A 10,158-nucleotide genomic window follows, 5' to 3' on the forward strand; every position below is an offset into this window, starting at 1 on the left:
CTCTCATTTTTATAAATTTAACTCAGTTCTTTATGTGTTTGAGAAATAAGGCCTTTTTAAGAGAAACTTGCTTCAATTTTTTTTCATAGTTATTCCCTCCACCCTCTTTCCCCCTCTGTTTATTCTATTCTCTCTCTCCTTTCACCCTGTCCCTCCTCAAAAATGTTTTGCTTCTGACTACCCATTCCCCCAATCTGCCCTCCCTTCTACCCCTACCCTCCTTTCTCTTATCCCTTCCCCATACTTTCCTGTAGGGTAAGATAGATTTCTATACCTACTTAAGTGTGTATGTTATTTCCTCTCTGAGCCAATTCTGATGAGAATAAGGTTCACTCACTCCCCCTTACCCCCTTCCTCTTCCCCCCCACAGCAAAAGCTTTTTATTGCCTCTTTTTAAAATTTAACTTAAATTTTTTTTTTTTTTTTGCTTTTTGGTGAGACAGTTGGGGTTAAGTGACTTGCCTAGGGTCACACAGCTAGTAAGTGTCAAGTGTCTGAGGCTCGATTTGAACTCATGTCTTCCTCATTCCAAGACCAGAGCTCTATCCACTGTGCCACCTAGCTGCCCCCTTGCCTCTTTTTTAAAAAATTTATTTATTTATTTAAATTTAAATTTTACTTAATTTAAATTTTTTTTTTTTTTAGGCAATTGGGTTTAAGTGACTTGCCTAGGATCGCACAGCTAGTAAGTGTCAAGTGTTTGGTCTGAGGCTGGATTTGAACTCAGGTACTCCTGACTTCAGGGCTGGTGCTCTATCTACTGGGCCACCTAGCTGCCCCTATTGCCTCTTTTATGTGAGGTGTTTTACCCCACTCTACCTCTCCTTTTCTCTTTCTCCCAGCACATTCCTCTCTCACCCCCTAAATTTATTTTTTAGATGTCATCCCTCAATATCCAATTCCCACCCATGCCCTCTCTCTATATATACTCCTAGCTATCCTAACAATGAGAAAGGTCTTACGAGTTACAAATATCATCTTCCCACATAGGAATGTAAACAGTTTAACTTTGATAAGTCCCTTACAATTTCTCTTTCCTGTTTACTTTTTTTATGCTTCTCTTGAATCTTGCATTTGAAAGTCAAATTTTCTATTCAGCTCTGGTCTTTTCTCAAGAATGCTTGAAATTCCTCTATCTCATTGAATGTCCATTTTTTCCCCTGAAGGATTATACTCAGTTTTTCTGGGAAAGTGATTCTTAATTGTAATCCTAGTTCCTTTGCCTTCTGGAATATCATATTTCAAGCCCTCTGATCCTTTAATGTAGAAACTGCTAAATCTTGTGTTATTCTGATTGTGGCTCTATGATACTTGAATTGCTTTTTTATGGCTGCATGCAATATTTTCTTGACCTAGGAACTCTGGAATTCAGCTATAATATTTTGGGGAGTTTTCATTTTGGGATCTCTTTCAAGAGGTGATCAGTGCACTCTTTCAATTTTTGTTTTACCCTCTGGTTCTAGAATATCAGGGTAATTTTCCTTAATAATTTCTTGAAAGATGATGTATAAGCTCTTTTTTTGGTCATGGCTTTCAGGTAGTCCAATAATTTTTAAATTATCTCTCCCAGATCTATTTTCCAGGTCATTTATTTTTCAAATGAGCTGTTTCACATTGTCTTCTATTTTTTCATTCTTTTGGTTTTGTTTTACAATTTCTCATAAAGTCCTTAATTTCCGTTTGTTCCATTCTAATTTTTAAGGAATTAATTTCTTCAGTGAGCTTTTGGACTGCCTTTTCATTTTGACCAAGTCTGCTTTTTAAGACATTCTTCTCCTCTTTGGCTTTTTGGAATTCTTTTACATTTGGTCTAATTTGTTTTTTTTTAAGATGTTATTTTCTTCAGTATTTTTTTGTGTCTCCTTTACCAAGCTCTTGACTCATTTTTTCATGATTTTTTTGCACCACTCTCATTTCTCTTCCCAACTTTTCCTCTATTTTTCTTACTTGATTTTCAAAATCCTTTTTGAGCTGTTTCATGGTCTAAGACCAATTCACACTTTTCTTAGAGGTTTTGGATGTAGGAGCTTTGACTTTGTTGTCTTCTTCTGAGTGTGTGCTTTGATCTTCCTTGTCACCATAGTAACTTTGTATATTCAGAGTTTTTTTTCCTGTTGTTTGCTCATTTCCCCAGTCTATTACTTGACTTTTTAATTTTCTGTTAAGGTAGGACTCTGCTTCCAGTGTGGAGAATGTACTGTCCCAAGCTTCAGGGATTTTGTGCAGCTGTTTTCAGAGATAATTCTAGGGCCCTGTAAGTTTTCAGTTCTTCCAAGGTGGTATGATCTAAGGAGAGGTGTTTACTCCTCTCCTGGCCTGTGCTTTGGTCTATGAGTGACCACAAGCACTCTTTTCTGCTCTGGAACTGTGAGGAGTGCCCCCCCCCCACCGCCTCCATTGTGGCCACAAGCTGTGCTGTGTTATTACTCCTCCTCACCCTGAGACTGCCACTCAGGACTGTGACCCAGATCCAAGTATGGGCAAAGCAACAGGGTGCTACCCCAGTGCTAGCAAAGAGACCCCTGTAACCTCCTTCTGACCAGTTGTTGGACCACCTTACCATCTGTGGGCAGAGAGCTCTGGAAGCAGCTGCTGCTACTGCCATTGTCACTGCTGATTCAGTCACTCCCAAGACCTGCTCTTGATTTGCTGGGGCCAGGCCTGTACTGGGGTCACAGCTGTGCTGGCACAGTCTGCAGTTGACTGTGCTATACTCCTCCCCAGGTGTGGCAGACCTTTCCTGCCGGCCTTTTAAGTTGTCATTGGTGTCTGTGTGCTGGGAAGTCTGGAAACTGCCACTGCTGTTAGTGATTTAGTCACCTGGAAGCCTGCTCCTAATTTGTTGAGGCAAGGTCTGTGCTGGCATGGCCTGAGTTGACCTGTGCTCTCTTTCACCCTGGTGCAACAGACCTTTCCTACTGACCTTCCAAGTTGTCTTGGACTGGAAATTTGTTTCACTCTTGTCTTTTTGTGGGTTTTGCTGCTCTAGAATTTGTTTAGTCATTTTTAAAAGGTATTTGGAGGGGCATGGGGGAGAGTCCAGGTGAGTCCCTGTCTTTACTCTGCCATCTTGGCTCTGCCCCCTCAATAAAGCCAAATTTTGAAGACAAAGTTCATCATTCAATCTATGATTACAAAAAAAAAATACTTTTTTGCATAAGAAAAAGAAATATGTTTAAGGTAAAAAACAAAGAAACAAAAAATATTTGTAATAAATATATTAATAAAGGTCTACCATCTAGAATCTCTAAGGAATTAACACATATTTATTTACATAATAAACATTCCCCGGTGGAACAAGACTTTAAGGACATGAATAGTTTTTGAAATAGGCTAAACAGGTAGTTAATAATCACATGAAAAGATGCAAAAACTCTCTATTGGAGAAATGTAAACCAAGACAATGTTAGCACGATATCACTTTATACTTACTAAGTTGGCAAAAATAGCAAAAGTTATGAAAATTCAGTGCTGGAGATACTGTGGAAAAGCAGGCACCAGGAACTCTAATTCATTCTTGCTTGGACTGTGGACCAGTGGTTGAAAACTTTTCAAAGAGCACAATGACAACATGGCAAATGAGTCATGTAATTGGTCATACTCTTTGGCCTAATGATTCCTTTGCTTAATCTTCATCACTAAAGCATAATTTAAAAAGGAACATCATATAAATATATTTTTATTTATTAATTTTGAAATTGCAAACAATTGGAAATAATTTGTATGTCAATTAGAGGATGCCTGAATAAATTATCTGATATTAATGTAATGGTATAGTTCTGTAAAAAATGTTTAATATAAAAGATACAAGAAACATGGAAAGACTTCTATGAAGTGATCAATCTATGAAGTGATGCAAAATGTATAAATAGAACTTGAAAAACATGCCCATTGACTACAAAATTATATTAATAAAAAGCAAAGCTAAAGACAGTAGAAATTCAAATAGACAGAAGGGAACATTGAGCTTTTGGAAATGGTGAAAGTGCTGAATCTAAAGTCAGTGGAACTGGTTTTGAGGTCTGGCAATGTCATTTATTATCTGTGCAAATGAGAAGGTCAGACAAGATAACCTTTGATGTCTCTTCCATCTAAAGTTTGAACCTATGAGTTTGGCTATACTTCACAATTCAGCATAATATGGATAGATATAGCCCAACCAATCTTTCACCCTAGTCACCGTCTATCCTGCCACTGTAGCCTCTAGACCACTGGACATCTAGAAACCTTGCCAGAGTGGATGTAATCCGCACAGTTCTGGGACTTCAACTCTGGGAAACTCAAGCTTTCCTGATTGGTCAATGAGTGGGTACAAATACACATGCCAACTATGTGTAGATGGCCCTAGGCCACACTTCACATACTATGTGGTCATCTATCCACACTATAATTTTTGGTATTGTCCACCCTGCCATGAACATGCCCTGTCCCCATCTTCCTTCACCTCTTGCTCTGGGAATGATGATGGCATCAATGTTGATATGGCCTTAGGAAGGGGCATGTCAGTCAATTCCCCTATGGCTTCAATCACTAGTCCTGTGACCTTCCCTAGCTACTTCTCAGTCTGTATTCCCCACCCCATTGGAATGTAAGCTCCTTGAAAACATAAATTGCCTCCCTTTTGTACTTGTAACCCCAGCCATAGCCCAATAGTAGACACATAGTAAGCACTTAATAAATACTTTTCATTTATTCATTAGTATGTTAAGAATTTTATGGATTATTTTATTCCTTGCTTTTGTTCACTTTTATATATTTTAAATTGCCTCCTACTGACAATGAAAATTAGTACATTGTTTATAAAAGCCTAAAACTAGTTTATCGCAGGCACTAGACAATGTGATACATTACAAAGTCATTATTTTTTTTTAAAGGCAAACTATTTTTAGTTTTATTTTTAGTTTTCAACATTTACTTCCACAAGATTTTGAGTTCCGAATTTTCACCCCATCTCGCCCCTCGCCACACCCCAAGATGGTATGCTTTCTGAATACCCCTTCCCCTAGTCTGCTTTCCCTGCTATCTCTCCCCCCCTTCCCCTTCTATTTTCCTGTAGGGCAGGATAGATTTCCGTACCTCATTTCCTGTATTTCTTATTTCCCAGTTGCATGTGAAAACATTTTTTTTAAACATGTGTTTTTTTAAACTTTGAGTTCCAAATTTTCTCCCTTCCTCCCTCCCCACCCACCCTCATTGAAAAGGCAAGGAACTCAATAAGGCTATACTTGTGCAGTTATGCAAAACACTTCCATAGTAGACATGCTGTGAAAAACTAACTCTATTTCCCTTAATCCTATCCTGCCCCACCCATTTATTCTATTCTTTCTTTTGACCCTGACCCTCCTCAGAAGTATATGCTTCTGATTACCCCCTTTCCCAATCTGCACTCCTCTCTATCATCCCCCTACTCTCTTTCCCTTTCCCCTCCTATTTTCCTGTAGGGTAAGACAGGTTTCCATACCCAATTGAGGGTGTATGTTATACCCTTCTTAAGTCAAATCCTATGAGAATAAGATTCACTCATTTCATCTCAGCTTCCCCTGGTTCCCCTCCACTGTAAGAGCCTTTTCTTTTCTGTTTTTTTTTTTGTGAGATAATTTACCATGTTCTACCTTTCCCTTTCTCCTTCTTCTAGTATAATCCTCTCTCACCTCTTAATTTTATTCTTCAGATATGACCCCTTCATCTTCAACTCACCCTGTGCCCTGTATCTATCTATCTATCTATCTATCTGTCTATCTATCTATCTATCTATCTATCTATCTATCTATCTATCTATATACATACATATAATTTTTTCCCTCCAACTACCCTAATACTGACAAAGGTCTAATGAGTTACAAATATCATCTTTCCATGCAGGAATGTAAATGGTTCAACCTTCATAAGTCTCTTATGATTTCTCTTTCCTGTTTACCTCTTCATGTGCCACTTGAGTCTTGTATTGGAAAGTCAAATTTTCTATTCAGCTCTAGTCTTTTCATCAAGAATGCTTGAAAGTCCTCTATTTCACTGAATGACCATTTTTTCCCCTGAAGAATTATATTCAGTTTTGCTGGGTAGGTGATTCTTGGTTGTAATCCTATCTCCTTTGCCCTCTGGAATATTATATTTCATACCCTGTGGTCCCTTAATGTAGAAGCAGCTAAATCTTGTGTTATCCTGATTGTGTTTCCACAATACTTGAATTGTTTCTTTCTGGCTGCTTGTAATATTTTCTCCTTGACCTGGGAACTCTAGAATTTGGCTACAATATTCCTAGGAGTTTTCCTTTGGGGATCTCTTTCTGGAGGAGATTGGTGGATTCTTTCCATTTCTATTTTTCCCTCTGGTTCTAAAATATCAGGGCAGTTTTCCTTGATAATTTCTTGAAAGATGGTGTCTAGGCTTTTTTTTTTTTGATTGTGGCTTTCAGATAGTTCAATAATTTTTAAATTGTCTCTCCTGGATCTATTTTCTAGGTCAGCTGTTTTTCCTATGAGATATTTCACATTGTTTTCTAATTTTTCATTCTTTTGGATTTGTTTTACAGTGTCTTGATTTCTCATAAAGTCACTAGTTTCCAATTGCTCTAGTCTAATCTTTAAGGAAGTGTTTTCTTCAATAATCTTTTGGATTTCCTTTTCTATTTGTCCAATTTTGCTCTTTAGGGCATTCTTTTCTTCATTGGCTTTTTGGACCTGTTTTGCCATTTGGATTAGGCTATTTTTTAAGGTGTTACTTTCTTCAGGATTTTTTTGGGTCTCCTTTAGCAAGCTGATAACTTGCTTTTCATGATTTTCTTGCATCACTCTCATTTCTCTTCCCAGTTTTTCCTCTACTTCTCTTACTTGCTTCTCAAAATCCCTTTTGAGCTCTTCCAAGGCCTGGAACTGATTCATATTTTTCTTGGAAGTTTTGGATGTAGGAGCTTTGATTTTGTTTTCTTCTTCTGGCTGTATGTTTTGATCTCCTTTGTCACCAAAGTAAGATAATATAGTCTGACTCTTTTTGCGCTGCTTGCTTATGATCCCAACCAATTACTTGAGTTTTAAACTCTTTGTTAAGGTAAGAGTCTGTTTCCAATGTGGAGAATGTACTGTCCTAAGCTTTGGGGGTTTGTACAGCTGTTTTCAGAGATACTTCTAGGGACCTGAAAAGTGTCAGTTCTTCCAAGGTGCTATGATAAGGGGCGAGGTGTTTCCTCTCCACCACCACAGCAAGCTCCACCACATCAGCATTCCTCCTCACCCCAGGACCACCCCTCAGAACTGTGACCCAGATCCAAGCACAGGTAAAGCAAGAGATTCCTGCCTCAGCCCTGGCAAAGAGGTCCTTGCAATCCCCCTCTGATCAGCCACTTGATTCCCCCTCAGTCTGTGGGGGGGAAGCTCAGAAGCCAGCTGCTGCCCTCGGGGTGGCTGAGATCTAGCTTCTTCTCTCACTGCAGTAACAGACTTTTCCCACTGACCTTCTAAGTTGTCTTTGGCGTTCGTGGGTTGAGAAGCCTGGAAACCGCCACAGCTGCATGTTATTGAGTCCTCTGAGGCCTGCTCCACGGTTGCTGTGGCCTGCACACCCGCACCGAACTGCGCGCCTTTCCCAGCCCGGCATGATATACCTTTATGATCAGCCATCCAGGTTGTCTTGGGCTGGAAATTTGTTTTACTCTCTTTTTTTGTGGGTTCTGCTGCTTTAGAATTTGTTTAGAGCCATTTTTTGTAGGTATTTGGAGGGGTTTGGGGGAGAGCTCTAACAAGTCACTGCTTTCCCTCTGCCATCTTGGCTCCGCCCCCCTGGCTCTGCCCCCCCAAAGTCATTATTTTTAATGGAAACCACTAGGTTCTTTAAAAAAAAATTGAATGTATATGAAGATGTGCCCATTTGGCTAATGATGCATATACTGGTAGGACCAGGATTGGCAGCTGGAGCATAAAAATCATATGCACTCCCTGTGGTGGCAGATCAGAAGTCCAGAGTCTATTGCTTTAATTAGCCCATTTGCATATGTCTCAGCCCACCAGATTCTTTTCTACTCTCCCACAGTTGGAGACTTTGGGTTTGAGTCATGCTGACCCACTGACTGACTATTACAAAAGCTTCTGTAACCATCCCTCATCACTGCAGAACTCCAGTCCTCATGTCAACATTCTGGACCTCCTGACTGTCACTGCCCTGTGATCTCTGGCTCAGGCAACTACCTGGGAGAAAATACAGAAAGTCTCAGGATGTGTTGTGAAGGGCACAGCTGATGATTACCTTGTGACACATTGTCATTACTGGTATATACTTTCCCTCAAAACCTGGGCCTTCCAGGGCAGCCCACTACACATGACTCTCCAGGGATAGGGGAAAGGCTTGACAACCTTTAAATCCCTATAATAACTCCCATGGAAGCTATTATTAACCCCCATAACCATAAACCTGAGAGACAGACAGAGATAGAGGTAGAGAAACAGACAGGTAAGGATAGAGGAAGACAAACAATAGAGAGAGACAGCAGTGAAGCCAAGACCTTCCTGGAGAGGATCTGAGGAGCTTATGGAGAAGGGAGCAGAAAAGGAGAGAAAAGGGAAGGAAGAGAAAAGAAGGGAGGGAACAAGAAGGAGTATTTATGAAATATCTACTATTTCCCAGGCACTGCATTTAGTGCCTTACAAATGTTATCTTATTTGATCCTCACAACAATCCTGTGAGGTAGGTGCTATTATTATCTTCCTGCTTAAGTTGAGTAAACACAGGCAGAAAGAAATTAAGTGGCTTGTTTAGGGTCACACAGCTATTAAGTATTTGAGGTTGGATTTGACCTTAGATCTTTCTGATTCCAGGTCCTGCACTCTATCCACTTCACCACATTTTGAATGGAAGTCATAACTTCCTCTCTTAATCTTTCTCCATCCCTTTCACCTCTATCCTTTACCCCTTGTTATTACTTATTTCTACTCACAGGAATTACTATTTCTTTTTATGCAGGTTGTGAGTATGCCTGCTGGAATTTCTTTCCAAGTCCAGATCTAATGCTACTTTCTGCTATCCCTCTCTAAACTCTTCTAATTTTTAGTTTGTACTTCTCTTGTGCATATACCACATACTACTTTGTATTATATTGACTTATGTATTTTATGTTCCTGACTAGACTATAAGCCCCTAGATTAGAGTAACCAAGTTTCATTCATTCTTGTAGTCCTATCAGTGCCTAGCACTTAATCAGCCTTCCCTCAGTTAAATCCAATTCACTTACATGTTCTGGCATCACCTCCCTGATATCATGGTTCCCTTTGAGAATGAAGGACAAACAGCAATAACACTTATTACATGCTTTTTGAATAACAGCTCACATTTTCATAGATTAGGCCATGTAGTGGAAAGAGTGCTGGACTTAGAGTCTGGAAGACTTGCGTTAAAATCCAATCTCAGACTCTTACTAATCTTGGTCAACTTCTCTCAGCCTCCATTTCTTTATCTATAAAATGGGGGCAATAATTACACTTGACTCTATGGGTTGTTGTGAAGATGAATGAGATAATGTGTGTGGATTGCTTTCCAAAGCTTAAAGAACTATTTAAACACTAGCTATAATGATAATAATAATAATAACAACAGTTATTATTATATCCTCCCAAAATTTCTGTGAGGTAAGATGTTGCAGGCATAACTTTCTCTTTTTCAGAGATGAATAAGTGAATCCTCAAGTTGATTGACAGATCCAAGGTCAGAAAGTTCATGTTAGAGTTGTAACTTCTACTTCCACCTTCTGACTCCAAATCTTGGCTTCTTTTCATTTTGCCTTTAAGGAATGAATAAATGATCACAAACTCACTCATAGGATTTAGAGTTGTAAAGAACTTTAAAAATTATCAGGTTTGACCACCTTCCCTTTCCAAATGAAAAAAATAGACCCAGAAAGGGTAAGGGACTTGTCTATAATCCCACAGGTAAAAATGTTCAAGGAAGAAAACAAGTATTAAGTGCCTACTATATACCAGGAACTGTGATAGGGACTTTATAAGTATCTCCTTTGATCCTTACAAAAACTCTGTGAGGTACATGCTATTCTTATTCCCATTTTATATTTGAGGAAATGGACAGAGGCTAATCGACTTTCCCAAGGTCTTACAGTTAGTAAGTATTGGAAGACAGAAGTGAACTCAGGTCTTCCTGACTCCAGGACCAGTACTC

Source organism: Vombatus ursinus, unplaced genomic scaffold, assembly GCF_900497805.2.
Source record: "Vombatus ursinus unplaced genomic scaffold, bare-nosed wombat genome assembly UNPS02014818.1, whole genome shotgun sequence".
Classification (NCBI taxonomy): Eukaryota; Metazoa; Chordata; class Mammalia; order Diprotodontia; family Vombatidae; genus Vombatus; species Vombatus ursinus.